Source organism: Prionailurus viverrinus, chromosome B1, assembly GCF_022837055.1.
Source record: "Prionailurus viverrinus isolate Anna chromosome B1, UM_Priviv_1.0, whole genome shotgun sequence".
NCBI lineage: Eukaryota > Metazoa > Chordata > Mammalia > Carnivora > Felidae > Prionailurus > Prionailurus viverrinus.
This window is the reverse complement of record NC_062564.1, coordinates 162778740-162803051: the sequence shown is the minus strand read 5'-3', so window position 1 is coordinate 162803051 and position 24312 is coordinate 162778740. Positions and strand designations below refer to the sequence as shown.

General features: G+C 45.3%; 1 long non-coding RNA gene across 2 annotated transcripts in view; it reads left to right on the top strand.

Annotated features, from left to right (window-relative positions):
- The first annotated feature begins 5867 nt into the window (after positions 1 to 5867).
- LOC125163307 (uncharacterized) overlaps positions 5868 to 24312 on the top strand; it is an 89927-nt gene continuing 71482 nt past the window's right edge. Inside the window, exons 1-5 of one of the 2 annotated variants that reach the window (XR_007151392.1) lie at positions 9884 to 10666; positions 10761 to 10894; positions 14529 to 14713; positions 17254 to 17494; positions 22991 to 23124. This is a non-coding gene — a long non-coding RNA (uncharacterized LOC125163307). Of the gene's footprint in view, positions 6391 to 9883; positions 10667 to 10760; positions 10895 to 14528; positions 14714 to 17253; positions 17495 to 22990; positions 23125 to 24312 lie in introns of those variants that run through there. The other variant, XR_007151391.1, reaches the window with a different exon arrangement.

Sequence of the window (24312 nt, the reverse complement as noted above, 5' to 3'; positions counted from 1 at the left end):
TTCAAGCCCTGCACTGACAGTGCGAAGCCTGCTTGGGATTCTCTCTCTCCCTCTCACGCTCAGCACCCACGGCAGCGGGATCCCCCACTTGAGCTCTCTCTCTCAAAAATACATAAATGAACTTAAAAAAATAAAATGAAGATTTATTTATTTCTATGAATTAAGTTGAATCTAATTTGAAGTGTTCAATTTTTTCTCTACCCCAAATGGTCTTATCCTCCCCATCAAAAAACACTGTTTTTGTTTTTGCACTAAATCCAACACAGATCTAAAGTTATACTCTGACAATCTGCTCTGTTAGTTGTGTTTACTCTCAACTGCACCATCTTACAAACCTATCTTTTTTTTTTTGACAATACAGTGATACCTTTATTTATTTATTTATTTTTAATATATGAAATTTATTGTCAAACTGGTTTCCATACAACACCCAGTGCTCATCCCAAAAGATGCCCTCTTCAATGTCCATCACCTACCCTCCCCTCCCTCCCACCCCCCATCAACCCTCAGTTTGTTCTCAGTTTTTAACAGTCTCTTATGCTTTGGCGCTCTCCCACTCTAACCTCTTTTTTTTTTTTTCCCTTCCTCTCCCCCATGGACAAACCTATCTTTTAAAGTAGATTATTTAGATGAGATCAGAAAGGCTACTTCAGGTGTTTTTTTTTTTTTTAATTTTTTTTTCAATATTTATTTATTTTTGGGACAGAGAGAGACAGAGCATGAACCGGTGAGGGGCAGAGAGAGAGGGAGACACAGAACCGGAAACAGGCTCCAGGCTCCGAGCCATCAGCCCAGAGCCTGACGCGGGGCTCGAACTCACGGACCGTGAGATCGTGACCTGGCTGAAGTCGGACGCTCAACCGACTGCGCCACCCAGGCGCCCCTCAGGTGTTTTTTAAAATTAATTCTATTACTTCTCATTTCAGCTAAGGTGTCATTTTCTGTTTATTTCCCAAGATTCCAGGGGCCAACCTACTGCAGCCTTCTCACATGGACTAAAACCTTGCAGGGGAGCTAATGTTCTGCACTTTGGCTTCTCAGGCAAGAGAAATGGTGAGAGACGAGTGTCTGAGGGTGTCATTCCTAGCAGGAACGAGAGTAAATGGCACCAAGAAGGGAAATTGGGGTGAGCAGAACTTGGGAATTGGCAAAAATCTTTGAGAACTAAAGCTTGTCAGTGGTTAGCCTCCTGGAAGCAGGCCCTGTACTCTAATTATGCTCCCTGATGTATACATTGGATTGTGGAGATGCTCCAAGAAATACAAGTGACGTCTGATACCCAGAGCAGAGAACATGACTGTTCTAGAAAATTCTTTGGTCGCAATTGGAAGACACCAGTGAATTAGGATTTGAGTACCCTAGAGAGAATATAAAATAAAAAATAAAATAAAAGATGGGTTTGGCTCAAAATAAAAGATGGGTTGGGTTCCAGATAAAAAGGAGAAAACTCCATTCTTGGACTATGTCGGTGGTTCTTAACGTTGGTTGCCAACTGCAGTCACCTGAGGGCCTGTTAAAATTCCTGCGCCTGAGTCTCATCCCTAGAGATTCTGATTTCATTTGTTTGGGATGACGCTTGGCCACTGGGGCTTTTTTTAAAAAACTTCTGATGTGCACCCAAGGTTGGGAACCATTGGGTTAGAGGGTGGAAGAATGGAGTGACCTTGGAAGTCACAGGAGGAAACTTGGAGGGAAGAGGAAGGGCCTGGAACAGCCTAAGTAATTAGAGAAGTTCGTACCGCAGGGCCTTCTGCGACCCCATCCTCCAGGCTGCCATAAACACTGTGAAGAGAAGAGCGAGAAAGAGAAGGAAATAGGGAAAGGCTGGGATTTCAGGACGGTGGCGTGGAACTGGGTCACGGAACCTTCTGTTTGGGGGCTGCTGTTGGTCTCGGTTACAACAATAGCTGTGACGCAGCAACTCCCCGGTGAGGCTGGTACAGGAAGCAGAGAACATGTAAATGGCGTCTCTTGTGGGAGTTTTTTCCTTCTCGCTCCCCTCTGGGCCTCTCTGCACAGGGTAGGCTGCGCCTAACATCTTTTTTCCCTTGCATTCTGCATTTTCCAGGCATGGGAAGGAAGGCAAAGAGAAGGCTTCCTCTGACCGGCAAGTATCTGGCAGAATCTGGCATAATCTGGCCTACGGTCTGCGGAGTGGATACTCTGGAGCTGCATTTTCCCCAGTGCGTGCCTTAGACACTGGCTCCTCCGGGTGTCCTTCCCCGGGGCCACACAAGCTCGGGAAAGGCAGCGAGCCTCAGCGCCCTCACTGACATTCGCAGTGCGCGGTAGTCATGCTCTGAGACCTCCCGCAGAAAGAAACCTGTTTTGTTTTGTTTTGTTTTGTTAACCCTCCTGTCCCTAACTCATCTGGCCGTGGAACTGTGTTTTTTGTTTTTGTGTTTTTTTTCTCCTTAGCACATTAACATCTTGCCTCTTTCTCATGACACACTTTTGGGAAACTGCCCCAGGAACCACAATCAGTGGCTTCATTCACAAGGGACAAAGAAGGCAGCTGCATCCTGCACTCGCGAAACGGGGCAAGAACCCCAGTTGGGCCCTGGCCTCTCACTGTAACCGTGCCCTTCTTCCACCCCTTCTGCGGCTTCCTCCCGGTTGCCATGGCTACGCCCCTGGAGAGTCAGGACCAGGCCTTCTCTTTCTTCCCCACCACCCCTCCTACCCACCCCTTTTGTGTTTCCAAGGGCGCTGAACACTGAGTAGGTGATGTTTTGAAACACTGATTGATTGAGAGTTTGGGATTTCATCTGGGCCATCTGCAGGTGAGCTGGGAAGGAGGAGAAGGCAGTGCCGAGGCTTTGCTTCTATAGATCCGGTAGAAGTGCGGGGCTAGAGGGTGGGAGAGGGCACGTCTGGGAGCTCACACAACCTCGGCGTTGCCTTAAAAAAAAAACAACAACGCTATGATCACAAATATTTCACCAATTAGGAGTGGCAAAGGGCACAATGGAAAAAGAAAACATTTTGGTTTCTTGGTATGTTTGGTTCAGTACTATTTCTGGTCATGTTTCTTGCTAGGATGTTGTTTTTGTAATAAGTAATTTTCTTTTAAGTTTGAGAAGAAAAGAATGTCCTACTTTCTCCTCTGTCTTTCACTGGCGATCATGTGTTCAAAGCCCCAAACCAGACACATGGCCTGATGCACAGCCTGACAGGGTATTTGAAATAGGGGCTCTGATGAGACAGAGTGGTTGAAATGAAGGTGCCCGTTTGAGAAAATTTGGTCTCCTGGCTGCTGACATTGAGTAGGGTCATTTCTAAATTATAGAGACAGTGAAGCCCATTTTGGTATCCGTTGATGAAAACTGGGTGTCCATGTATTTTCTAAATTGATATCCACATTAAAAAGAATCTATTTATTGCTACAATGTCAAGAGCGGCCTTCTCAGAGGGGTGGGGGGAATAGAAATTCTATTCAGTGCCCAAGTGCATGAAAGACCTGGTTATTTCTAGTCTGCTCTCTACCCAAGGCCAGGCTTGGGTGTTTTATGAATGAAAGGTTTGTGGACATCTGTTTCATGCAAACCAAGTGCCTGGGAAAACCTCACACTACTGGTTCTGTCTCCCAGACGGCTGAGAAGGCTTCCCAGGGTCTGAAAGTATCAATTCTTAAGGCGTGAGCACCAGCGGAGGATTATAATTTAAATCAGCTGGTTCTTAATTTCTTAAGTGTGGAAAAAAAGTGGGTGATTAGGAGGATGGGCGTGTGTGTGTGTGTGTGTGTGTGTGTGATGGGTTAACATTTGTGGAGTATCTGCTATGTGCTGAGAATGTTATATATCTATAGTATACATAAACTGATATCTATCTCTCTATAGATTTGTATCTGAAAGACATGTATACTTATATAACTAGTATTTATATATCTGGTATATGTATAATGGCTATATACATATAAATTGATATAACTGTGTATCACTTTCAGATATATATCTGAACCTCCATCAATATATATCCATATATCTGACTATATATCAATATGTATCAATATATGTCTATATATCTATATCTGTCTATATATATCACTTTATTTTATTTTTACAGCTTTGTTTGATACTGATAAGGAGAAAAGGAGCTAGAGGTCAAAATTGGGCAGATAAATAGGCTTGCCCAGGGTCACACAGTGGAGCCTTATTCTCAGCTCAGGTCTGTCTGACTCCAAAGTATTCTTTCTGCTGCACGTTTTTTTTTTTTTTTTTTTTCCATATCAACCTTTATAATCACCAGAAATGTATTCATTAAGACAGAGATGAGGTGGCAAACACGAGCCAACGATTATGCAGTGATCTCAGTCCCCATCTGAAACTCTCCATTTAAAATCCCACTTTCCTGGGGCACCTGGGTGGCTCAGTTGGTCAAGCATCTGACTCTTGATGTGGCCTCAGGTCATGATCTCACGGCTCGTGAGATCGAGCCCCACGTCGGGCTCTGCACTGTCAGGGCAGAGCCTGCTTGGGATTCTCCGTCTGCCTCTCCCCTGCTCTCTCTTTCTCTGTCTCTCTCAAAACAAATAAATAAACATTATTTTTAAAAAATCCCACTTCCCTGACATGACTGTCTATTCTTCTGCTGCCTTTTTCAGGCCTTGTTCCCTGGAGCTGTTCTTTGACCCCAGCTGTGCCCTCCAGTCCATCAACCTCTCTCTTGTACCACCGGATTTCTTGCCTTTCCTTAGTGCATCTTTATGGTTCTTCCCTTGCCCACTGAATATGGCCTACCCCGTGTGCTGCCCATTGTCCTTCCTGTCTTCTCGTACTGGAAGAACCCAGTCCCAACACCTGCCTTCTCTGTGCCTGCCTCCCAGCTGATAAGGGATTTGGGAAAAAATCTCACAGATTGGTATTATTTCAATAATGTTCAACAATCTCGACACTGCCCAGTAATCTTATTGTGTCTTTCTAGTTAGCTGGCTGCCCCCCGCTCTGCAAACACCTGACTTCCCTTCCTCCGGCCCCGTCACCCTGAGCCAGTGACTTCGCTTTCACACTTCTCGGAGAGAGTAGGTACCACCAAGAGGAATGCACCCTCCTTCCTTCTGCCGAATCTGCACGCCTCCCGGTGTTTGCACTTCACTCCCTTTCCTTGGCAAGGTTGGCATCCGCTGCCGTGAATCCAGCCAGGGCCAAGGACGGGGGCCTCCATTCTGCTCCATGGGGGCCTCTCCGTGTGCCCGGCTTCCCAGGGCAGGTCCCAAAAGAGGACACTAATCGGAAGCTGCATCGCCCTTGAGGCCCTACCTCAGAAGTCACGGGGCATCTTTTCCAAAGTGCTCTATTGCTTAAGGCATTCACAGAGACCTGCCCCGGGGGCAAAGGGACGAGACGAGGAGATGCACACGCGGCCACTTGACAGAGGAGTAGCAGGTTCTGGAAGAGCATGTGGGACGGACGCGTGGTCCTGACCCTTTGAGGGAAATACAATCTGTTGCAATTGATCCTTTTCCTTTTTTTTCTTTTAGAAAGAGAGAGCGAGAGAGCAAAAGCATGGGTGCATGTGTGCACCTGAGCAGGGGAGAGAGGCAGAGAGAGAGAGAGAGAGAATCCCAAAGCAGTCTCCACGCTCAGCACCCACGACACTGGGATCATGACCTGAGCCGAAATCAATAGTTGGACGCTCATCTTATGGAGCCACCCAGGTGTCCCTGCTCTTTTTCTTCTAGTTCTCGTGTAGAGTCTGGGTTCCATGTCACCCATCTGTCTAGATTAGTTGCCCCAGACAAGCCAAGGCATCCCCTTCCTGCCTTTGCGGTTCTTATAAAAATTTTGCATTACACAATTATTCCTGTGGCAGTTTTGTTTACCATCTGTTATTCAGTGTCTTGTCGCTAGTGTAGACTGGGTGCTTCTCAAGGACAGGACTATGTTTTTCCTACTCACCCCTGATCTTCAGCGCCTCCCAGTACCTGGCATGCAACAAGCCCCAAATAAACACCCACCCATGAATAATCTGACGAGGGGGGAATAAAATCTGCCGCCCCCACCCCCTAAAATAACATGAATTCAGATGGCGTTCGGTCGTGAGTTCATCCTGAACTCATACATCAAGTGACTGCAAACGGAAAGGGGTGAGATGCAAACTGCAGTTGTAACGTGGTAAACGGCATTGATTCCTCTGGTGTTGGTAGATGTTCAGCCCAGAAAACCACAGAAGCAAGTAGGCGTTGCTTCAAAGGAGGCACTTTCAAAACCAGGGGCACTTTCAAAACTTCTCTCGGAACTTTCATCTGAGAGACTGGTTACTACTCAGAGGGCTGATGTCCTTCAGCCAGAGGGGATCTGGCAAAATGCACAGAAAAGAGAACTCCTCTCCCTGACTTTAACCTGTCCACCTTCAATCAGAGACTCTGGGCTCAAATGAAATAAAAGAATGGTAAGTAATTCATTTAAACTCAGAATTCTAAACTGTTAGCGAGCCAATGGGTGCAGTTTTTTTTTTTTTTCATCTATCACAACATAAAAATTCTTATTTTCCTAAGGTAATTGGTAGGAAGGTTCACACTGAACAAATTAAGAAAAGATAGGAAAGTCTGGGAGCCTTGGACTGTGTCGATTTCTGAAAGAATGACTGGTTAGCTCAAAGTAATGAATAATTAATGGGATTTCGGTGCCCTCCCTCAGGAGTCTAGACTAGGAATCTAATGAGAGCCACAAGTGTGAGTCACATATGTAAATCAAATTGTCTAGTTGCTGCATGAAAAGAGTAAAAAGAAAAAGGTGAAATTAATTTTAACAACGTGTTAATTTAACCCCATCTATCTAAACTATTATCACTTTAACATATAATAAATAGGATGTTATTAACGAGATATCTGACATTCCTGTTTTTGGTACCTCATCTTGGAAGTACGGTGTATATCTCACACTTACAGCACATCTCAGTTCCAACTAGTCACCTTTCAAGTGCTCATTAACTACAAGTGCCTGGTGGTTACATTTTGGAGATAGGGTTCAGGCCGAAAGCCAGGCCTCTTGTACCAAGACGCCAAGCTGAGAATGTAAAGGAAAAGTTCTCGAAGGGAATTAAAAGTGCTCCTCGAGTGAACCCACAAATGATAAGAAAGCAAGAGTCTTGTTGCTGATACGGAGAAAGTCTGAGTGGTGTGGATAGAAGATCAAAGCAGCTACAACATTCCCTTAAGCCAGAGGCTAATCCAGGGCAAGGCCTTAACTCTCTTCAATTCTGTGAAGGCTCAGAGAGGTGAGGAAGCTGCAGAAGAAAAGTCTGAAGGTGGCAGAGGTCGGTTCGTGAGGTTTCAGGAAAGAAGCCGTCTCCATAACATAAAGTGCAAGGTGAGGCAGCAAGTGCTGACGGAGAAGCTGCAAGTTACCCAGAAGGTCTCGCTCGGATAATTCAGAAAGGTGGCTACACTAAACGGACTTTCAATGCAGATGAAACAGCCTCCTATTAGAAGAAGATGCCATCTGGGACTTTCACAGCTGAAGAAAAGTCAAGGCCTGGCTTCAAAGTTTCAAAGGACAGGCTGACTCTTTTCTTGTTAGGGGCTAATGCAGCCGTGACTTTACACTGAAGCTAATGCTACCCATTCTGAAAGTCCTAGGGCCCTTTAGAATTACACTAAATCCACTCTACCTGTATCCTATAAATAGAACAACAAAGCCCGAATGACAGCACATCTGTTGACAATGTGGTTTACTTAATGTTTTAAGCCCACTGTTCAGACCTACTGCTCAGAAAAGAAAAGAATCCTTTCAAAAGATTACTGCCCGTCGACAATGCTACTGGTCACCCAAGACCTCTAACGGAGATGGACAATGAGATTAATGTCATTTGCAGGCCCTCTAATACAATGTCCATTCTGCAGCCAATGGATCAAGGAGTTGTTCTGACTTTCAGGTCTTATCATGTCATAAGGCTATAACTGCCATAGGTTGTGCTTCCTCTTAGATCTGGGCAAAGTAAATTGAAAACCTTCTGGAAAGGATTAGTGATCCAGGATACCATTAAGAACATCCATGATTCATGGGGAGAGATCCAAATATCAATATGAACAAGAGTTTAGAAGAAGTTGATTCCGAGCCTCGTGGATGACTGGGAGGGGTTCAGGACTTCAGTGGAGGAAGTCACTGCAGACGTGGTGGAAATAACAAGAGAACTAGAACAAGTGGGGCCTGACGATGTGACGGAATTTCTACAATCTCAGGGCAAAACGTGAACAGATGAGGGGCTGCTTCCCATGGACGAGCAAGAAAGTGGTTTCCTGAGATGGCATCCACTCCTGGGGAAGATGCTGTGAAGACTGTGGAAATGGCAGCAAAGGAGTTAGAACACAGAATATGACATAAACTTAGCTGCTAAAGCAGCAGTAGGGGTGCCCGGGTGGCTCAGTCGGTTAAGCGGGCAGCTCTTGATTTCAGCTCCGGTCATGATCTCACAGTTTGTGAGATCGAGCCCCACCTCGGGCTCTGTGCTGACGGTGTGGAGCCTGCTTGGGATTCTCTCTCTCTCCTCTCTCCGCCCCTCCCCTGCTCACTCTTTCTGTCTCTCTCTCAAAAAAAAAAAAAAAAAAAGATAAGAAAAAGAAAAAGAAAAAGCAACAGCAGAGTTTGAGAGGACTGACTTCAATTTGGAAAGACGTTCTGTTGTGGGTAGAATGCTATCAAACAGCATCACATGCTACAGAGAAATGTTTTGTGAAAGCAACGGCCAATCGAAGGGACAGGCTTCATTGTTGTCTTATTTGAAGAAATTGCCACAGCCACCACAACCTTCAGCCATCACCACCCCGAGGAGTCAGCAGCCTTCAACATCAAGCCTCCAACCAGCAAAATCATTATGACTCACCGAAAGCTCGGATAATGGTTAGCATTTTCTAGCAAAAAATTATTTTTCCATCAAGGTATGTACATTGTATTTTTTAGACATAATGCTATTACACATTTAGGCTACAATATAGTGTAAACAAACTTTTAATATGCACTGGAGAACCAAAATATTCATTTGACTTGCTTTATTGCAATATTCCCTTTATTGCCGTGCTCTGGAACCAAACCTACCATATCTCTGAGGTATGTCTGTGTGCCATGATACATGTGCCCATTTATTTGTTTAACTTATGTTTCCCCTAGAAGACAGAAAGTCTTGCGTATAAAACATTATTCTAGTCCCTAGATCTAAAGCACTGAACCAGAATTTAAAGTATGTCCCTGCTTGTCTAAGGTTTAATTTGTAGTGGAGGGACACTGAAAATAAACACATGAATGAGCACGTCGGCCATATCATGTATCACATCCTTCCATGGTCTATCATCTCATAAATCACTTAATGAGAAAAGCAATGCAGAAAAACAAAAGAGGTAAGGGAATAAAGAACAATATGGGAGAGGTAAGGTCTCTTGTTTTAAGCAGAATGCTGAGGGAGGAGTTCACTGCTGATGCCTGAACAGACATGAATGAAGTGAAGGAGCGAGCCATGCAGGAATCTGGAGGGAGTGAAGTCTCGGCAAGAAGAATAGCAAGTACTAGGATGTTCATTGACATGGAGAAGTACTTGGAGAAAACTGAGTAGTGGGAGGTGGGAATCAAGATTTCAGTTGGGCCCTTTAAAAATTGAGTTGCCTACCTAGTAGGTGTGATATTGAAAAGTATCAACAGATAGGGGCACCTGGGTGGCTCAGTCAGTTAAGCGTCCGACTTCAGCTCAGGTCATGATCTCACGACTCATGAGTTCGAGCCCCGAGTCTGGCTCTGTGCTGACAGCTCTGAGCCTGGAGCCTGCTTCAGATTCTGTGTCTCCCTCTCTCTCTGCCCCTCCCCTACTCATGCTCTGTCTCTCTCTGTCTCTCAAAAATAAATAAAAACATTAAAAAATATATATATCAGCAGATGGGACACCAGGCTGGCTCAGTTGGTGCAGCATGTGACTCTTGATCTCATGGTTGTAAGTTCGATCCCCATATTGGGTGCACAGATTACTTAAAAATAAAATCTTAAAAAAAAAACTCGACAGATGTTCAACAGATGCTGGCCAATAAGGAAGGATTCTCCACTATTCAGAGCTGATGACACTTATAAACCAATGATAATACCATAGTGAAACTTGCCAGTGAGTGTTAGCTCTGCCTATGAGATGTCCAAGTGGAGACATGTGATTCTGGAGTTCAGGAGAGGATCAGGGCTGGTGATGAGTGGTTTAAGACCATGGGATTATGGGAGGTGACGGGGAGGGGAAAGTGGGTGACGGATATTGAGGAGGGCACCTGTCGGGATGAGCACTGAGTGTTGTATGGAAACCAATTTGACAATAAATTTCATATTAAAAAAAAAAAGACCATGGGATTGATGAGATCATCAACTGAGTGGGTGTAGAGATATACAAATGAAAAGGTCAAGCACTGAGAAAGATAGCCTGCAAAGGTGAGAAGTGACCATTGAGGTAGAGGAAAACCAAGTAGGGGTGGTGTCCTAGGAGCCAAAGGGAGAATGTATTTCAAGGAGAGAGCAATCTATGGTGACAAGTGCTGTTGCAGGGTTAAGAAAATCACCGAAGACCCATCGTTGGATTGGAAACGTGGAGGTCATTGGCTTTGACCAGGACGGTTTTAGTGGAGTCGCTGGGATAGAAGCCTGCTTGGAATGTGATCAAGAGATGACCAGAGCTGGAAAGTCTGCTTAACTCTTTGAAGACGGTGTGCTGTAAAGGCGAGCCGAGACATGGGGCTGGAGCAGGAGAGGGATGTAGGGACGACTAAGATATGTCCGTTATTTGTTTCTTTGTTCCAGATGAGAGAAATTACGGTGTTTGCTTACTGATGGAAATGATCTGGCATAGAAGGCATCGATGAGAAGCTACTGCAGAGCAAATCTTTGAGCAGGTGGAAGGAAATTGAATGGAGTGCAGAATAGAACATAGACAGGTACATGGTTCATCCTTTGCACCAGGGAAGGCAGAGTTTGTGGGCATGGATGTGGGATTGGTAGGGTTGGTGGGGGAGAATGTAGAAGTTCTCTTCTTCTTGCTTCCACGCGCTCAGGGAGATACAAAACAAGATCAGTGTATTTGGAAGGCACTACTCCAAGATGCTATAAGTGTTCCGCTCTCATACGTGGAATTAGGGGCATTTTAAACGATCTCTTTGCCTTTTGTAGTTTTGATTTCTATCCAGTGTGTAATATTATACATTTTTTCTGAGTAACATGTGTCTTCTCCCACTGTCCTCCTTTTCTGCCGCTCAGAAAGATGATCCTGACCATCCTGCCACTCACCAGTTGTATGTCCTTGAACTAGTTACTGACATTTCTTTGTGTCTTAATTTCTTTATTAGCAACGTGGAGATGATAATGTCTGTGCTATTTAGTCTGCTGGGTTGGAAGAGTATTAAATGAGAAAATGTATGCAAAAATAATTTTAAAAAGAATCAGCATGGATATAAAATGTTCCTAGTGTGGTTATTTCTGGTCTGTGTAGGGAAGTCTGAGGCAGGGGCGGAATCTAAGAATAGGCGGATCATCCGACCACCTCTTACGAGCTAAGTCCTGAGAGCAAAAACTACTTTTCTGATTCCAACAGCGCTGCCTGCTTTTATCAAGCGTCTAATTAAGATTAAAAGCTTTGTGCCCAACTCTAGACAACAAAATAGGGAGCATGTTTCCTTTGCTGTTACGTTAAGTTAACTTTATTACTTGGCACTCTAAGTGAAAATGTTTCCTACTGGGCCAGGTTTCTCTAGTTGGCTTCAGATACATTAATTGTGACATTTACCACAATTTTTGCATTTGTATTCAAAACCACCCAGAGAATATATGGCCCTGATTATTCTTTTGTTATTTTTTTTTCCCAAATTACCGTGATCTCATTGTGAGATATGCTTCAGCACATGGGTCCCGCCGGCTTGTCATCATTAGACACATTCATAGAAATCTATAAATAAAAAAAAAAAAATCACAAGATGAAGATAATACCACTTATTTAAGACACTTTGTATGAATTAAGCAATGATAGTGGAGTCGCATAACTCTTCTGCAAGTGCAATCCTGAAGTGCTTTTGTGTTTCTTGGCATTTGAATATTTCATTGTGAGCCTCGAAGATTATAAAATGGAAAGACAAGGACTGGGTGGTGGTTGTTGTGCCGCGTGGACACGATTGAAGATAAATGCTCATTAATCTTTGCTTTCAACTTATTTACATCCCCTCCGTTTTTACTGTAAGACAGTATAACCCCAGCATTAAAGAACACTTTGAAAAATAAGAAAAACACCACCGTCTATCTCATCATCTGAATGGAACAATTTTCCCTTTTGTGTATTCTTTTTTGTTTGTTTGTTTAAAAATTTTTTTTTTTTTTTTTAGGGGCGCCTGGGTGGCGCAGTCGGTTAAGCGTCCGACTTCAGCCAGGTCACGATCTCGCGGTCTGTGAGTTCGAGCCCCGCGTCGGGCTCTGGGCTGATGGCTCAGAGCCTGGAGCCTGTTTCCGATTCTGTGTCTCCCTCTCTCTCTGCCCCTCCCCCGTTCATGCTCTGTCTCTCTCTGTCCCAAAAATAAATAAAAACGTTGAAAAAAAATTTAAAAATAAAAATTTTTTTTTTTTTTTTAGCGTTTATTCATTTCTGAGAGGCAGAGTACGAGCGGGGAAGGGGCAGAGAGAGAGGGAGACACAGAATCCGAAGCAGGGTCCAGGCTCTGAGCTGTCAGCACAGAGCCTGATGCGGGACTCGAACTCCCGAACTGGGATACCATGACCTGAGCCGAAGTCGGATGCTCAACCGACTGAGACACCCAGGCGCCCCACCCCTTTTGTGTATTCTTGGTGCATCTTTGTTCTTCCACGTACGTAGCTTTTCATGGTTGCAATCATAGTATGTATGCAGTTTTGAGTATAAATTTCTAGAGTTGCATTTATTTATTTAAGTTTATTTAATTATTTTGAGAGGGAGAGAGAGTGGGTGAAGAGTAGAGAGAGGGAGAGAGAGAGAATCCCGCACTGTCAGCATGGAGCCAACGTGGGGCTCGAACTCATGAACCACAAGATCATAACTGATGAGGTTTTGGGGGGGTGATAGTGGGTTCATGGAGTCCCGAGCCAATGATCAAGAAATAATTTTTGAAGATGTCTTTGGTGCAAAAAGGTGATTTTGTTGAAGCATAGGGACAGGACAATGAGGAGAAACTGGGTCTATACTATGGGGGTGGGGGAGGTAAAGTCCAGGGGAAGTTTCTAGTGAGATTTTTATATGCTAAAGAAGAGTCACAGGATCCTGGAGGCCTAGCCATTGTCAAGCTAGGATTGTTTTTCCCTCTAGCAAAGTGTTAACATAAAGACAGTAAGGAGTTCCTGGAGAAACACTTTACTCTGCCAGCCTCAAATATTTGCCAACAGGCTACAGGTTGTAAGGAAATTTAGTTCTATCTGCCATTTCCTTCTGCCTCTGTTTCCCGCATCACTATGGACGGGTGATGGAGACTTAGGTCCTGCCTGACTCTGCTCTCTGTCAGTTAACCATTTGTTTTCCCCCTTTCTTTGTTCTTGGGCAGCCAGGAGTGCCTGAGGAATATCACACATATCCCACCTGGTTTGGGGGTGGTGGGGGGTGGGTGTTTGTGGCCTGTCAGCTTGCCTTATGCTCCCTCGTCAATAACCTGAACCAAAATCAAGAGTCGAATGCCTAACTGACTGAGCCCCGAGGTGCCCCTTGGATCGCATTTAAAAGAGGGTGTTCTGGGGTACAGAAAAATTGCCCAAGTTATGTTTCTACCTTCTGTTAAAACTAGACTGTAGTAGAAAAACCCTGAGGTCAGACCTTACAGAGAGGAAAACCCTCTTGGTGGTGGTGGTGGGGGGGGGGGTGGTTGGAACACAAACTGGCTGGTTATGGCTGATGTCTTCTCAGGTAGTCCTTGATTAAAATTTTGATACTTTTGGCTTTGATGTTGATGAAGATCTTATGGTTTATACTGTCTCAGAACAAATTTCAACAATGAAATATATTTCACAATTGCCGTCTCTAATTTCACAGACCATCATGTTTCACGATTGTGTATGGTAGATTGATTGCAAATGTGGGGCCAAATTTTCATCCCTCCTTGGACCCACATCCTTGCCACATGACTTTGCCGCCATTCCCTGGAATGTGGGTGGGCTTCTATTATGCTTTGGCCCATGGAATGCAGTGGAAGGTGATGGAATGTCAGTTCTGAGCTTAGGACTCAGAGCGTGTGCGCACATCCACTCCAGCCTGGGCTAGCCTGATGGAATTTAAGAGACCGAGTGGATCAGGGCCAAGGGAGCCCAATGGAGGCTCAGCCCCGGCCAACCACAGCTGCCCACAGAGGCATGGGTGAGCCCCATCAAGGTGAGCCGATCTCGCCCAGCTGAGCAGAACCACCCAGTGGAGAAGTCATCCCAGGCTGTTGCTTTTTTCAGCCACTAAGCCGTGGGCGATTTATTGTACAGCCTTAGTTGGGTAATATGTAACCGATAAAAAGTTCTATCACATTTTGACCTTTCAGACAATTCTAATTTCTCCCCTTGGGTTTCTGCTGTAACATTAAGTTGCAGAATTGGAGTGGAAGAACATGCCCTATTGCCATTGCCATCACCCTTCTTCCACAAAAGGCTAAAGATTTGTGAAGACTGTAGATTGACTGAAAAGTACTTCGACTCTCCATTGAATGCTTGCGCTCAGACGATCTACCTGAGGGCTTATGTCCTGCTTTCTTCAATGAGGTGAATGTGAGGTAAGACTGCCTTTATTTTATTTTCTTTTCTCTCTTTTTATCCAATCTATCAAGCCTACAATCTGTCCTCGATAGATTTTCAAGCGAGCAGGAAACTAGAAAAGATAAAGGTTTGAGTGGTATTGTTACAGGAGAAATGGTCTGGATGGCCGCAAGGTAGCATCTAATTAACCTCAGATGCTGGCCCCGAGGCTCCTGATAATAGAAGTGCCCAATGCACAAAGAACTAACAAACTGCCTGAAATTCAAGCAATTCACCTTTTTGTAGGGGCGATTCTGCGGCTGTTGTTATTTATTTTCATTCCAATATTAAATGATTTAGCATATAAATGTGGCTTTATTCCCATGCGGTGTTTCTCAACACAGCAGCGGGTATAAGAAATTCCTCCTATGAAATTATGCTGTTGCACAGGCTCGGGCAGCTCACAGGTCAGGCGAGTTCCCAGGGAAAGCAACAACCCTTCAGCACACAGCAAGAATGACATAGCCAGTCTTGTCCCCTCTGTGGTACTGAGTTCCTGATTTCTTCTTTTTTTTTTTAATTTTTTTTTAATTTGCATCCCAATTAGTTAGCATATAGTGCAACAATGATTTCAGGAGTAGATTTCTTAGTGCCCCTTGCCCATTTAGCCCATCCCCCCTCCCACAACCCCTCCAGCAACCCTCTGTTTGTTCTCCATATTTATGAGTCTCTTCTGCTTTGTCCCCCTCCCTGTTTTTATAAGATTTTTGCTTCTCTTCCCTTATGTTCAGTTGTTTTGTGTCTTAAAGTCCTCATATGAGTGAAGTCATATGATATTTGTCTTTCTCTGACTAACTTCGCTTAGCATAATACCCTCCGGTTCCATCCACGTAGTTGCAAATGGCAAGAGTTCATTCTTTTTGATTGCCGAGTAATACTCCATTGTATGTGTGTGTGTGTGTGTGTGTGTGTGTGTGTGTGTGTGTGTATATATATATATATATATCACATCTTCTTTATCCATTCATCCATCGGTGGACATTTGGGCTCTTTCCATACTTTGACTATTGTTGGCTATTGTTAATAGTGCTGCTATAAACATGGGGGTGCATGTGTCCCTTCGAAAGAGCATACCTTTATCCCTTGGATAAATACCCAGTAGTGCAATTGATTTCTTCTTAATACACCCTGATGAGGAGGGTGATTAAGTTATTCAAGGAAGAGGAAGAATGGACTTAATCTTCTCTTCCTTCAGTTTTAAACATTCATTTTATATGTTCCATTACAAAAATACACACAATTATTTCTAGAAAATTGCAAAATACAGAAAAAATAGGTAGAAAAGTGGTCCCTCAAAATCCGATGAATAACTTTGGGATATTCTTTTCCAGTGTTTTAAATTATTTTTTCTTCTTAAAAAAATTTTTGATGTTTATTTATTTTTGAGAGGAAGACAGAGCATGAGTAGGGGAGGGGCAGAGAGAGAGAGAGAGAGAGAGAGACAGAATCCGAAGCAGGCTCCACAGTCTGAGCTGTCAGCACAGAGCCCCACAAAGGGTTCCAACCCACGAATCATGAGATCATGACCTAATGCTGAAGTCGGACGTTTAACCGACTGAGCCACCTAGGTGTCCCTCCATTGTTTAATTTTCTATAAATGATTGCAAATGCAAATAAATAAACAGAAGATACTCATAAATAAGGGTAAGAGCAAAGTCAGAAATTCTAGTGGATTTGGAAGACAAGTACAGGGCCATTCCTTCCTCTAAAGAGTAAGGGCAAGGGGTGCCTGGGTGGCTCAGTCATTTAAGCATTCAACTTTGGCTCAGGTCATGATCCCACGATTCGTGGGTTCCAGCCCCGTATTGCACTCTGTGCTGACAGCTCAGAGCCTGGAGCCTTCAAATTCTGTGTCTCCCTCTCTCTCTGCCCCTCCCCACTCACACTCTGTCTGTCTCTCTTTCTCTCTCTCTCAAAGAATAACTAAACATTAAAAAAAAATTTTTTTTAATGAAGAGTCAGGGTAATCATGATGTCATGAGGTGGGGAGGAGGGGAAAGTACAATGAAGACTTAGGCTGGTACCTGGCAGTAAAATTCACTATTAATCACAATAAATGGAGCAAACAAACATCAATCTGGAGCTTTGTAAGTGCCAGGCACCGTTCTAATCGCTTTCTCTATATTAACTCATTTAAACTTGGCAACAACCCGGCCATTCAGGTGTCACTGTCATCCTCACTTACACAGGAGGATTTGTTAGCTGGCTTGCCCAAGCGGGGAACTGCGATCCAAACTCACATAGCCTGTTTAAGGTGTCCTTGCTCTTAAAGGCTATGCGATTATCTTATTATTTTCTTTATTATAATTATCAATCTGGACTCCCCAGAGGACTCCGACACCTTGACCATTTAGAAGGGGCCCATTTGGCACAGCTTTGGAGAATTTCATGTCACCATTGCAATCATTTATTGGCTTAAAAGCATGTTCCTTTGAAACTGAAATCTGAGTGTCATTCGTCACCATTCATTTGTGTTATAGCCTGTCAGTACCTTTTCTTTTTGCCACTTTTCTTTCAGGACACAATAAATTATATTCAAATGGCAGCCATGGAGGAAACTTCCCTTTCCTTCCTCATCCACCAAGCTGATCGATGGGCGCTAAAGCCCCGGGGAAGCAGCATCTGTTGTAACTCAAGGATCCCTGCTCGAGCTGAGTATGAAATTAACAGACACAGAGCAGTTAGCAGCTCAACATTTGTTCAAGTCTGGCACATGCACACATCATTAGCAACTATATTTGAGGAGCAAGATCAAGGAGGTGAGGAAGAGGGTGTATCTGATTAAAGGGATATTCAGGAAAGAGGAAATTCAGAGCATTTAGGTAAAGCTTCATGGCTAAAATAAATGAACTGGAGAGCAGAGCAAACAGCCAGGGACATGGGATAATTTTGCCTGTGCAACTTCCCAAACAAAGTCATTTCACGCAGTGGATCCCCCAGAGTGGCTGGCTGCCTCTTTTACTTCAGCTCCATGGGCTGTCTCTCCATTAAAATTCGAGGGCAAAGATTTTGCTGTCCTGTTCACTGCTGTAATCTGGGCTCTTAGTAGATAAAATTAAATATTCATGGAATAAGTTAACGTATACTTGCTCAAAGCCTGCCTTGACCTGAGCTAGGCAAATAAAACCTGAGATGTTCGGCAGGAATCCAAGGCAACGTGCGTGCCGGAAGAATGGCATCTTCCAACCAAAACTTGAGTGTTAATTAAAGTGTACAGAATTAGCGGGGAAATATTATGGGACTGCCTCTCACGTGCCCAACATTACTCTAGGCCCCAGAGGAGATACAGTAGAAGCACAATCACAAGGAACAGTGAATATTTGCTGAGGGCTTGCTATCGGCCAGGCATATGCTAAGCTCATTCCTCCCATTAGCGCGCCCAATTCTCCCAGTACCACCTACGGGGCAGGTGGGCAGCAGGCGATCATCTCCAGCGGGTATTCAAGGCAACTGGTGCCAGGTCAATTTCATAATGCGCCCAGGGTCCTACAGCGAGTAAGCTTTGCTGTGCTCTCCACCTCCATCCCCTGGGGCCCTTGAGGAACCTGCCCCTAATCTGAGGACACGAAAGGGGCACATGTGAACAACGAAGCCTTAGCCTCGGTGGCCCTGGCAACCGAAAGCGGGGGAGTCAGTGTAGACTTTGACACAGAGCTCCCGGAAGGAGGCTGTACTTGGATCTGTCTTGAATTTCATCATGGGTTTGTTTCTATGCCCGTCTCTCTGTTCTCCATCTACTCCTCCGCTCATCCTCCCTCCCACCCACCCAACAAACATGTCCTGGGTTCCACTGTGCACCGGACGCCGAGCGCCGAAGTGGAATTTGTGCTGAGGTAGTCGCATGGGAGCCGTGTGTGCTCCTTGGCACGAGAGGGCCAAGATTAACCCCCCCCCCCCCCCCCCCACACACACACACACACACGCCAGCAGAGGGGCTTCCCCAGCACGGGCGGTTTGGTGCTGTAAACACTGGGAATGCTCGTATCCTTGACCCAGCAATCTGACCTGCTGGAGTTAGCCCAGAGGGAAATGATCTGTGCCAAAGTCACTACCTATAGCGCTGTTTGTAACGAGTACGTATTGGAAATAGCCACGTGTTCGTCCAGAGGGAACTGCTGAAAAAAACAAAACAAAAAACTCCACAGTACCCCCAAAGAGATTACTAAGCAGCTGTGAAAAGGAGTGAAGAGGCGTAATGAAGTGATCTTTAAGACATTTGAGTGAAAAACGCAAGGAACATACGAACGGTAGGCTACCGTTTGGGTCAAAGGTGGGAAATAGGAACAAGCTGGGTAGGCTATCTAGAAAATACCGCTGGAAGGATACACCAGGCACTGATGATGGTCTGTGGGTTTCAGTGGAAGGCACAGGGACTTGAATGGCAAGAGGAGCAGGAGGGATGTTTGATGACATACCCTTTTGTGTGTTTTGAATTTTGAAACTTGCGTGCGTGTTATCTATATTCCCCTCTAAAAAGTAAACAAAAAATCATGGGCAAAGACCAAGTTACCAGTGGTTTATCTATGAGTGATGGAGTTTTAATTTTGGTCCTCCACATCTCTCAAGGCACTCAAGAGGGGAATCCTGTGTGCCAGGATGGGTCGGCAATCTGGAACCCTCCCTGCCTGACTCACGCCTGAAGTGCTGTGACATTTGCTTTCTGTCCTTGGCTGGACCGGGCACCTTTCCCAGGGTTCTCTTCCTTAGCAAGGGAGCTTATCCCCAGACCTGGTGTTTGCGGTTTGGAAGAGGGTGGTCAGGGTGGGCTTCACGGAGAAGGTGACATCCGTGCAGAGCTTGAAGTAGGTGAAGGAATGGTTCCCCTAAGGGCATTCAGGGGAAGGGAATTCCAGAAATACAGAAGAGCAAAGTCAAAGAATGTGAAGTCATAGGGTGTTGGGCTGGGCAGCAGACCTTCCAAGAATGGAGTATACAAAAGGCAGAGAAGACACAAGACAAAGGCATAGTCCACAGTTGGTGTGTGGGTGAGGAAGGTGGGGATCATAGACAGCCTTCTACCTCTTTCCTGGAGATTCCACATCCAGACATCTGCCCATTTCTTGACTCTGATCTCATGTTCCAGGTCTACTAACTGGCCTGCTCCTGGGTCCCTGAGACCCAGTCCGTTGCTGTTGGCATCCCGGCCTTAGGCCCTGTTTCTGTAACCATCTCTGTGATCTGGTCTCTCCTGGCTGCCACCAAGGAATGGGGACCTGAATTCCATTCTGGGATGGAGACTGCTGCCAGTTCAGTCCCTGTGGGGGCCACGGGCATTGTGAGGAGGGGAGACAGGAGTAGGGAATCCGTCTTTCAATCCCTGCTCTCACCGGTCTTCCTGCTACTTCAAAAGCGGCACACCTTTTCTTCAGGTGCCTTTGAGCTCCCGAGTCCTCATCCTCAAACACTCCTCCCCTACTTTGTGTGACAAACTTGTTCTCTTGTTTCACTCAGAAAATGAGTGGTCCTCAAATGTCCTCTTTGGAGAAACGTTCCCTGACCTCCTGATGGAAGACGGCTGCCTCTGCCCCTCTATTCCTTTACCCAGTTGAACGTCTTCACCCCGTATATGGACGTGTTTAGTCTCTGTCTCTCCTCTCTTAAATACAAGCTTGAGGATAGTAGGAACTTTATCCAGAATCCCAACCCTGGCAGATGGTTGGGCCTCCTGGAACTTGCCTCGGTGAATGGGTCTGGTTCCAGATTTTGGTCCCTCCAAGTCAACTGCGTCCCACTAGAGAACCAGACTCTGCCTGTCGGGGGGATGGAGATTCCTAGGAGTTAGGAGGAGATGTGTGGGTGAATAGAATGGCATTATGGGCAGGCACTCCAGGAACACCGTTCCCCATCCTGAAGCAGAGGGTTGCGGAGGCAAGGGCAGTGTTTGCCAACATTTTACATGAAAAAAAAAAAAAAATTACAGGGACCTTTTACCTTCTCAGAATCATGCTTCTCTTGGTCTTATCAGCTTTAAGGTGGGTGTAAAGTGCTCATAATTTTAAGGTTCACAACTGTTGTAAGGTGGCAATCTACTTTTTTTTTAAATGTTTATTTATTTATTTATTTATTTTTTCAACATTTTTATTTATTTTTGGGACAGAGAGAGACAGAGCATGAACGGGGGAGGGGCAGAGAGAGAGGGAGACACAGAATAGGAAACAGGCTCCAGGCTCCGAGCCATCAGCCCAGAGCCTGACGCGGGGCTGGAACTCACGGACCGCGAGATCGTGACCTGGCTGGAACCGACTGCGCCACCCAGGCGCCCCATAAATGTTTATTTATTTTTGACAGAGAGAGAGAGAGAGAGAGAGAGAGAGAGACAGAGTATGAGCGGGGGAGGGGCAGAGAGAGAGAGGGAAACACAGAATCTGAAGCAGGCTCGAGGCTCCGAGCTGTCAGCACAGAGCCCGATGCGGGGCTCGAACTCACGGAGTGTGAGACCGTGACCTGAGCCGAAGCCGAACGCTCAACCGACTGAGCCACCCAGGCGCCTCTGTGGCAGTGTACTTTTAATCTTACTGATTCTTCATTCTTGAGAAGCAGCTTCGACGCCAGTAGACTGGGTTTCAAATTTGGGCTCTGACGTATGGTGACTTTGGGCAGATCAAACCTTTCTGAGCTCATTTCCTCATCTAACACAAGGTGGGGGGAGTGGGCATGGGGGAACTATATTTACTTCCCATCGTTGGCAGGACATAAAGCATGGAGTCTTTGGTACATAGTAAGAGCTTAATTAATGTTTCACCATTTCCTCCGTCCTCAGCCCTTCTCCACATCTCCTATCACGAAAGATCTTTTCCATGTACTCTGTGGTCCAAGAGATTAATACTCGCCTGTAAGCCGTGAGGACTGAGAAAAGGAAGCGCACGATCTTTGAGATCATCAAAGACGATCTTTGAAGCGCAATGCCCTGGCCACAGGTCTGAGAGCTATAAAAGCTGATAAAGTCAAAACAATTTCTTTGCTGGTGGAGTTATACTACATTTCAGGCATATTTTCACAAACGCACAGGTGTGGCTTAGCTGATGTAACAAAAATACCCCCAAATACAGAAGCTTACGTACGCTAGGAGCTTGTGTCTTTCTTATATAATAATAATAATTTGGAATATTATATAATAATAATAAATTATATAATATATAATAATAATAATTATTATATATGGCTGCGAGGGTGCTGGGCAGATTTTATTTCTACCTCCATGGCCACAGGCTATGCTGATGCTTGGTAAGTGGGGGTCTACTGCTAGAAGAAGAAGAAGAGAGTGGGTGTGAGGGGACGGTAATCTCCTCAACACTGCTGGTGTGAAGGCGAGAGGGCAGCTGACTGGCTTGGGGGGAGCTCGCACCCGCTGGAGTGAAGCAGCTGCCGAAAGGTGCCTTTTTACCTGCAGATAGTGGGTTTTGAATAAATGGGGAGCATGCATCTTTCTCCCTCCCATTTAAAAAAATAGATGTCGGGGCGCCTGGGTGGCGCAGTCGGTTAAGCGTCCGACTTCAGCCAGGTCACGATCTCGCGGTCCGTGAGTTCGAGCCCCGCGTCGGGCTCTGGGCTGATGGCTCAGAGCCTGGAGCCTGTTTCCGATTCTGTGTCTCCCTCTCTCTCTGCCCCTCCCCCGTTCATGCTCTGTCTCTCTCTGTCCCCAAAATAAATAAACGTTGATAAAAAAATAGATGTCATCCAACAAAACCAAACCTAAGCAGCTTCATGCCCATATTGTATTTTTAACGGATCCGTGCCATTCTGAGCAGTTCTCGTTGTTTCGGAAGCCAACTGAGGGGGTTTGTTTTGAAATAGAATCAAGGTTTTACCTCAGCTCCTGGAGGTTTTGTGACCCGTGGTGATCCTTAGGGTCAGTGCAGAACCTGGGCAGCTGGTGTGGCCCACGGTCATGCTGGAAGCTGGGTGGTCACAGTCACAGCGTCTCCACTGGGATGTCAGGGCTTGTGACTTGAACTGCACTTCCCTCAGCGTCCACGCTTTGGTTTCCATTTCTGCTAACAAGAGCCAGAAGAAGCAGAATGCCAAGGATTTGGGGGAGAGAATCCCTCTTGACACTGATTATTAAGTTCTCTGCCAATGTCAACTGCAGCTGCATGGTCATGGCTTCACCCCTAGGATCTTTAGACACAGAGGCTAGTAAAATTAGCTCACATTTTTATTGTTGAGTGAGTTGAAAGAACAATTGTATACCCTTTCTCTCTTTTGGCCCTCTCATTTGAGGGGGATTAATATTTTCTTCTTGTTATTATTACCAGTTTACAGATGAAGAAACTGAGATACAAAGAGCTTATGGGTATTATTCAAGGACACAAAGCTGGCGTGTGGTTCTCTGTTATTAAATGAGATCGATTTTAAAAATTACATCAAGGCGTGTTTGTTATATGAATGGGTAAGTATTGGTAAAAAGTATGATCATATCAGAAACTGTTAGACTCTGTCATAGAAAAGAGAATTCTTGGGGGCAGTTGAATGGACTTTGTACCTACTCCTGCTTTGTACCTCAACCTAGTAATGACATTGGCACAACGGAACAGGGTTTTGGGGCAGATTTTCACCTCTATTATCTCTCTAGTTCATGGAGCAGATTCACAAAGATCAACAGGTCTGTAGGCTAAGTATGGTTAGGACCTAAGTCTTATTTATTTTTGTAGTCACTGTGGTGTTTTGCATGTAGTAGGTGCCTTCTAAAATTTTTTTTTTTCAACGTTTATTTATTTTTGGGACAGAGAGACAGAGCATGAACGGGGGAGGGGCAGAGAGAGAGGGAGACACAGAATCGGAAACAGGCTCCAGGCTCCGAGCCATCAGCCCAGAGCCTGATGCGGGGCTCGAACTCACGGACCGCGAGATCGTGACCTGGCTGAAGTCGGACGCTTAACCGACTGCGCCACCCAGGCGCCCCTAAAATTTTTTTTTTTAATGTTTATTTATTTTTGAGACAGAGAGAGACAGAGCATGAGTGTGGGAGGGTCAGAGAGAGAGGGAGCCACAGAATCCGAAACAGGCTCCAGGCTCCCAGCTGTCAGCACAGAGCCCGACGCGGGGCTCGAACTCACGGACGTGAGATCATGACCTGGGCCGAACTCGGACGCTCAACCGACTGAGCCACCCAGGCGCCCCAAAACTTCCATGGGATAAATGCTCTCATTTGGTCCTCAGGACAGCTGAGGACAGTAAAGACAGATGGTCTCCCCATGGAAAAGGCTTGGCCCCTGAGGCTCAGGGAGGCTGAGTGACAGGCTGCATGTCACAGAGCTAAGAAGTATGGTAGTAGAGAATGGGCCAGTAGTTTCCAGGTTTCCTGCCCCAGCGATCCTGGTATCATCCCACACCATGCTCAGGCCTTTAGCTACTTTATCTCTGAATCCAAAGCATGCACTCATAGGCACTCCAGAGGTCCATGTAAGTATCATTTTTCTCTCCGAAGAAGCCTGTCTTTTTTCTTCAAGGAATAAATTCAGAGCTTGAGACAATTGGTCTGGTTCTTTCTCTCTTTCAGTAAACGTGGAAATGCATCCTTTAAAACATGCACCTCCCGCCCTTGAAAATACAAGTGTGTTTTCTTCCCCTGTAACCC